An 8,369-nucleotide genomic window follows, 5' to 3' on the forward strand; every position below is an offset into this window, starting at 1 on the left:
TGGCCCTTCAGGGCACCTCGACTTCATCATCTGAAAAATGGAGGAGAAGGTCAAGGGCCAGGAAAGTCCTAGGAACCATTAGTGTGTCTGGCTCCTGCATTGCTTCCGGGAAGGCGAACCTCCTCCTCTCTCTGACTTTCCCCAGTGCAGGTGGTCCAAAGCTGAGGGCAGTGGTTACTTAAAGGCCAGTTAGGACAACCAGAGGGTTGCTGGTTACACCACCTGGCACACAGTTGGCACTGATTAAATGTCTGCTCCCTCTTGCTTTGAGGGCTTTTCATTTGGGTTACCATGTCTGGGCTAGATGTATTAGGAAGCAATTGCTCCAGAATGTCTTCTAAAGATGGCCTGACCTTGGCCCATGATGGGTGGCGCCACATTAGGGCCACACAGGAGAGGCCAGGACAAGAAGCCATGCCTGGGTTCACATAGAAAGAGGAGGATCAGCTGGGCGACCCTGACACCCTCCTGTCTGTGCAGCCCAGCTGGGCTTTCTCAGTTTTGTTTGTCCTCTGCTGGATGCAGAGGAATCCTGACTGACTGGCTACGCGTGGTTTTTTTTTTTTTTTTTGCTGGAACAGACTGTTCTGAGGTTTCACAACACCTCTACCTCAACCAGCCGCTCTGGTCCTAAATCCTGCACCTTGCAAAGGTATCTTCCTACGGGCCCCTGCTCTGAGTCCTGAACATGCCTGAAGAATGTGTGTTAGGGCGTTCTGAATTAACTCAATCATCTTGTCGATGTGGGCCAGAACCCCCAGCACAGGTGAAGCTACCAGCCTGACATCCCACCGTCCACTCTCTGGATTTGGGCTGCACAGATGCCACAGCCCAAGTCTCTAAGAGTCAGTGCCTAGGGGTCTCCATTTTGTTGCCAAACATTTAAAACTGCACCTTTGGTGACATACACCTGTTTCTCCTACATTAATTTTCTTCTCGAGATGGCCAAAAGCTCAGAAAATGTTTGCTTTGCACATGGAATCCATTTCCCTACATCTCTGCTGATGCATCCAGTCATTTCGCCAATGCAGATTTATTGAGCACTTACTACATGCCAAGAAGTGAGAGTAGTCTGCAGCAGGAAGAAGAAATGGTGCGTGTGCTGGAATAGCAACCCCTAAAGCCCTTAAAACTTGTCACCTCTACAATTCAGGTGTTGTGGGGCGATTACAAGAGGTAAGGGCCAGGCAAGGTGGCTCACGCCTGTAATCCCAACACTTTGGGATGCCAAGGTGAGTGGATCGCCTGAGGTCAGGAATTCAAGACCAGCCTGGCCAACATGGCGAAACCCCGTCTCTACTAAAAATACAAAAAATCAGCCCAGGATGGTGACGTGTGCCTCTAATCCCAGCTATTCAGGAGGCTGAGGCAGGAGAATCGCTTGAACCGGGAGGCGGAGGTTGCAGTGGGCTGAAATCACACCACTGCCCTCCAGCCTGGGTGACAGAGCAAGACTCTGTCTCAAAAGAAAATAAATTAAAAAAAAAAAAAAAATGTAAGACCCAAGGATCTGTACCCAAAGAGGTCTGGGTTTGAATCCTGCTCCCAACATTCCCTGCTCTGTGAAAACATCCAATCCCCCTCTGAGCTTCAATTCTTCTTAACAGGAAAAATGATCCTGTAGTCCCAGCTACTCGGGAGTCTGAGCCACGAGATCATTTGAGCCCAGGAGGCGGAGTGAGCAGAACAACCCTCAAAGGGCTGTTGGGAGTCCACTGAGACCAGATCTGTGAAGACTTCAGTGTAAGGAATTCCCATGGGAAGGGCCCCGCTCCCACGGCTGCTGCCACGCTGTAGTTGACATTTCATTTTGGCAACTGCATGACCTGGACCCCTTCACATCTCCATTTCCTGAACTCTAAAATGGTGATAATAAGATCTATGTACCAAGCTTTTCATAGAAGATTTAAGAAGAGAATGTCTGTAACATTAAACAATAAGCATATGGCACAGCAAACATCTTTTTTTTTTTTTTTTTTTTTTGAGACAATCTCACTCTCTCACCCAGGCTGGAGTGCAGTGGGTCACAATCTCCGCTCATTTTGCCTCCTGGGTTCAAGCAATTCTTGTGCCTCAGCCTCCCGAGGAGCTGGGACTACAGGAGCGAGCCACCACGCCTGGCTAATTTTTGTATTTTCAGTCAAGACGGGGATTTCACCATATTGTCCAGGCTGGTCTCGAACTCCTGACCTCAAGTGATCCGCTCATCTCAGCCTCCCAAAGTGTTGAGATTACAGGCATGAGCCACCGCGCCCAGCCAGCATACATCTTATTGTAAGAAAACAAAATGAGCCCATGCTCCTTTTGACTATGATAGGTAGAACACTTTTGCTACTCTGCTCTCTATAAATATTCCAAAGAAAAACACCTGTGGCTACTGTAATGCCAAGTACCACGCTCTGTGCATTTACATCCTTTGTTATTTAATGGGCTTTGGGAAGTGGTCATGATCCCTGCTCTGCAGATGATAAAACAGTGGCTCAGAAAGGTTCCAGAGCTTGCCCAAGGTTACACACTAACGAGCTGGGATTGGACCCAAATCCGTTTAACTCAAAAGGCCTTGCACTTGCCACTGTATATTCCTGACAGCCCACAGGTGGTGTGCATATGAGTCTTCGAGACGCCATTTATTCAGGGAACGTAGCAGCCACCATGTACAGAGCAGCCCTGACAGCTCTGATTTCCTTTACCACTCACGATTCAAGCAGTGAGGCACTTGCCCCTCTGAGTTCCATCCCCATCGAGGGGTCCCTCCCAAAGTCTTTACAATTAGGCAGTTGCCCTTCACTTTCCTTCTGGGGTAGTATGTTCAAATTTAGCAAATAAAAGTGCAGGATGCCTAGTTAAGTTTGAATTTCAAATTTTAAAAAAATACATTTTCAGTATTAGGATAGATTATCTAGGGGCAAATAGTATTTGAATTTTTTTTTTTTTTTAAATCTGATAACCCTCCTTTCAGCTGACCACCACGTTTGGCTGGGGGCAGAGCATCAGTCAAGCTTGGATAGGAAGAGGGACAGAAGGAACCAGGCAGACTCTCCAAATCTTAATTCAAGCCTGTCAGAAGTTTAACCTTCACTGTTCATCGCCTCCTTATCCCAGCTCTGAGGGCCGATTCAGGGTTCATACCTGCTTCCCAGAGAAAATGCAAGTGGATCAGTCAGTTCGAGAGAAATTAACCTTTTAGAGAAATTAACCTTTTCTCTTCTCCCTTCCTCCTGAGAGGAGTAATACATCTAGGAATTGCTAGGCACTTTCCAACACTTCTTTCCCAAGAGCACAGACAGACAAGAATTGGAGTCTAGAAATTAAAGATGGAGCTTCACCAAGGAGAGGATCAGAAAGGCCAGTTCAAAGGGAACAGCATGTGCGAAACCTCAGAACTTTGCAAGGAGGTGTTGTGTGCAGAAAAACGGAGAGTCACCGGGCACAGTGGCTCATGCCTGTAATCCCAGCACTTTGGGAGGCCGAGGCGGGTGGATCACCTGAGGTTGGGAGTTCGAGACCAGTCTGATCAACATGGAGAAACCCCATCTCTACTAAAAATACAAAATTAGCCAGGCATGGAGGCTCATGCCTGTAATCTCAGCTACTTGGGAGGCTGAGGCAGGAGAATCGCTTTAACCTGAAAGGCGGAGGTTGCGGTGAGCCGAGATCATGCCATTGCACTCCAGCCCGGGCAACAAGAGCAAAACTCCATCTCAAAAAACAAACAAACAAAAACAAACAAACAAACAAAAAACAAGAAAAAGAAAAATGGAGAGATTCATGTATAACTGAGGCCTCGGATGTTCAGGGGAGTGACTGGGAAGAGAGAGGCAAGCAGGCCCCAAAACATAAGAGACTGTGGATGTTGGTTACTGATTCTGGATTCTATCCCAAAGACAGTGAGGAGTCGTTGGAAGATTTTGACCAGGGGAGTTACCTGACTGATGATTTAATTTTGCTTTTATTTGATTACTAGGGAGGTTGGACTGTTTTTCCATGTTTGCTGTGTGTATTTCTTGTTTTTTTTTATTTTTTTTTATTTGTAATAACTTTGAACATAGAAGGGTTTTAATCTCTTCCAATTTTTATAATGTTCCTCATTTCCCTTTTTAAAGATTTTATGATTTTTAAAGTAAAAACCAGTTTGAATTTTATACAAATATGTTGTTATATTTTTAAGTGTAGATTCTTTCAGTATTTTTGTCTTAAGAAAGTAACTTTCTATTCTGAGGAGAGATTCCAGATGGATAGTAGAGTTAAATTAAAAAACAAAAAAATGCGACTGTGTGTGGTGGCTCACACCTGGAATCCCAGCACTTTGGGAGGCTCAGTGGGCAGATCAGGAGGTCAGGAAATCGAGAGCATTCTGGCTAACATGGTGAAACCCCATCTCTACTAAAAATACAAAAAACTAGCTGGGTGTAGGGGCGGGCGCCTGTAGTCCCAGCTACTCGGGAGGCTGAGGTGGGAGAATGGCGTGAACCCAGGAGACGGAGCTTACAGTGAGCCGAGATGGCGCCACTGCACTCTAGCCTGGGTGACAGAGTGAGACTCCATCTAAAAAAAAAAAAAAAAAAAAAGGCATGGCTATTTTTCTTCTAGTGTTTTTCAAAAAACTTATATGTATATTGTTTGTTAGGTTTAACTGTATAATCCATCTGGAATTTATTTTGAAATATGGTATAGTCAATTTCCCCAATGCCTTTTATTGATTAAATTTGTGTCTTACCCACTGTTGGGTGGTACTTCCTTATCATAAAGTGGGTTTCAAATGCCCAGGAATTGGTTTCAGAAGGTCTATTCTATTCCAGTAACCACTTTGTCCATTCTTATTCAAATTGTATACTATTTTCATTACTGCAACTTACTAATGCATATATAACATCTGAAAAGAATGCTCATCCACTTCTTTTACAAAATCATCTTTTACTATTCTTCCAAATAAACTTACAATCCATTTGTTGGTTCTAAGAAAAATTCTATTGTGATTTGGACAGAATTAGTTGGAAAGAATTGCCACGATACGTCACTCAAATGCATTATTTCTAAATGAACTTCTTTTTTTTTTTTTCTTTTTTTTTTTTTGAGATGGAGTCTCTGTCACCCAGGTTGGAGTGCAGTGGCATGATTTCGGCTCACTGCAAGCTCCACCTTCCGGGTTCACGCCATTCTCCTGCCTCAGCCTCCTGAGTAGCTGGGACTACAGGCATCCGCCACCTCGCCCGGCTAATATTTTGTATTTTTAGTAGAGATGGGGTTTCATGGTGGTCTCCATCTCCTGACCTCGTGATCCGCCCACCTTGGCCTCCCAAAGTGCTGGGATTACAGGCGTGAGCCCCCACGCCTGGCCTCAAATACATTATTTCTAATACTCACAAAACTCCATAAAGTTGGTATAATTATCTCCATCTTACAAATGAGTAAACTGAGGCTCTGAGAAGTCACTAACTTGCTTAAAGCCACACATTTAAATATGTCTGAGATGTAAGCCCATTACTTTGTTCTTGCAGTTCAAATGCTTCACTCAGCAGAAAGCTCAGTAAATTAAAAAAATAAAGACATTTTGGGATAGTTACATTTAGCAAACAAGTATTAAGTACCTATTATAGCCGGGTGCAATGGTTCATGCCTGGAATCCCAGCACTTTGGGAGGCCAAGGCAGGTGGATCACTTGAGACCACGAGTTTGAGACCAGCCTGGGCAACATGGCAAAACTCCATCTCTACTAAAAATACAAAATTTAGCTGGGTCTGGGGGTACACACCTGTTGTCCCAGCTCCTCGGGAGACTGAGGCATGAGAATCACTTGAACCCAGGAGGTGGAGATTGCAGGGAGCAGAGATCACACCACTGCACTCCAGCCTGGGTGACAGAGCAAGACTCTGTCTCAAAAAAAAAAAAAAAAAAAAAAATTGTATTAAGTACCTATTATGTGCCAGATACTGGGGATGAAAATGAGTAAGACACAATCTCCGCCATGAAGGTACTTGCAGCATTGGAGAGAGAGCAAGAGAAAAGTATAGATAATTACAGTACAGTGTAATAAGTTATGCCAAAACCATAGTTTCCTGTATTGTGTGCTTATCATGTGCCAGGCACCGTTCTAAACCCATTACCTACATCTTCTCATTTTATCATATGAGGTTTAGCTTCTGTTGCATCCATTTCGCATCTGGGAACACCAAGCCATGAAGATGTTAAATAACTTGCCCAAGATAGTGAAGTTGCCAAGAGGCAGAGCTGGTATAATTGATCCTCCTTGTTCAACCCGGACAGATTCCCTGGGGGAGGCACAGATGGCCTGCGTCTGGAAGGATGCCCAGGAATGAAGCAGGCAGCAAAGAGGGAAAAATTGAGTTCGCAGGCATGGAAACTATTGCCTACAAACCTATGGGCAAGAAGGCCCAGGGTGCACTGGGGAGAGTGAGGGTTAAGTAATCATAACCGTAACAACTGATGTTTACTGAGCACTTACTAGATGCCACATACTCTCCTGAGTGCTTTACATGTGGCAACTGATTTCATTTTCACAACAACCCTGTGCAGTATGTGTCAGTCCGTTACACAGACAGGAAAAATGAGGCACAGCAAGATGAAGTAGTTTGACCCTGAGCACAGGGTCACACAGCTAGTAAGCAGCAGAGCTGGAAATGCAAGCGGAGAAGGAATATAGTTCAGATCATGAAAAGTCTCAGAAAAACAATTTGAATTGGAACTTATAGAACTGGAAAATCACTAAAGGGTTTTGAGTAAGCGGCATGGTCAGATTTACAATGAACTGGGCAGAAAGATGACAGTCGCCCTCATTTCAGCCAATAGCCAGGCAGCACATTGTGTTTCCATGATCTCACTGCAACACCGTGACCAGTCAATCCAGGCAGCTATTATTCTTTCCATTTCTATATTATCAAACTAAGGCTCTGAGGAAGCAAATGACTCTACCATCACTAGATGGTGGAGACAGAATTCAGATCCTGGTGCATCTAACATCAAAGACCAGCTCTCTCCATCTCACACAGTAGAGCAAATGACAAGGAAGAGGGGAGCAGGGTCTTGTCCCCCCATCCCTGGTGGGTCACGGCACTCACTATGTTGGGGGTGAGAGTTCCCTGGCAGGCATGTAGGTCACCTCCTGACAGTAATTAAAATGGAGAGTTGCAAAGAGATAAAACTTTACAAAGCATTCTTGGCATTCTTGCCCATGACTAGACCAATATTAACTTTCACTGGGAGCATTGATGGGCAGTTCCTTCAGGATTTGAGTTACTCCTTCCATTTTTCCTTCTGTACTGGAAAATCTCCACCTTCCGAGTCTAGACACCCGTTGTTTGGATGACAGGAGGAGCCTACGTGCTGAAAGGCTGGCCCTGGAACCGATGCTACCAAGTGAGCATGGCCCATCTGGAACACATTTGGGCACCAAGGGTCATAATCATTTGTGATCCTGAGAACATGCACCAGAGACAGTTCACTGGGAACTTTAAAAAAAAAAAAAAAAAATAAGAAGACAGAGTCGGCTCAGTAAACGTACAAAATACTTCTGTGTGAGGGAGATGGGGGAGAAAAGGAACTGATATAAAAAGCAAAGAAGGCCGGGCCTGGTGGCTCACGCTTGTAATTCCTGCACTTAAGAAGGCTGAGGGCCGGGCGCGGTGGCTCAAGCCTGTAATCCCAGCACTTTGGGAGGCCGAGACGGGCGGATCACGAGGTCAGGAGATCGAGACCATCCTGGCTAACACGGTGAAACCCCGTCTCTACTAAGAAATACAAAAAACTAGCCGGGCAAGGTGGCGGGCGCCTGTAGTCCCAGCTACTCGGGAGGCTGAGGCAGGAGAATGGCGTGAACCCAGGAGGCGGAGCTTGCAGTGAGCTGAGATCCGGCCACTGCACTCCAGCCTGGGCGGCAGAGCGAGACTCGGTCTCAAAAAAAAAAAAAAAAGAAGGCTGAGGCAGGCAGATCACTTGAGTCCTGGAGTTCGGGACCAGGCTGGCCAACATGGCAAAACCCCATCTCTACAAAAAAATACAAAAACTAGCCGGGCATGATGGCATGTGCCTGCAGTCCCAGTTACTCAGGGGGGTTGAGGCAAGAGGATAGCTTGAACCCGGAAGGTCATGACTGCAGTGAGCTGAGATGGCACCACTGCACTCCAGCCTGGGTGACAGAGCGAGACCCTGTCTCAAAAAAAAAAAAGAAGAAGAAGAAAAGAAGCAGACTGGAAATGAAAGCCGAACCTATGGAGAGGAGAAACTGTTGTCTCCATTTTGCAGATAAGAAAACCGAGGCTCTGGAATATCAAGTAACTTGCCCAAGATCAAGCAGCAGCTGAGTTGTTTTTCAATCCATAGCTGTTCTTCAAAGCATGAGCTACTGAGCCCTA

This window comes from Papio anubis, chromosome 5 (assembly GCF_008728515.1).
Source record: "Papio anubis isolate 15944 chromosome 5, Panubis1.0, whole genome shotgun sequence".
Taxonomy (NCBI): Eukaryota; Metazoa; Chordata; class Mammalia; order Primates; family Cercopithecidae; genus Papio; species Papio anubis.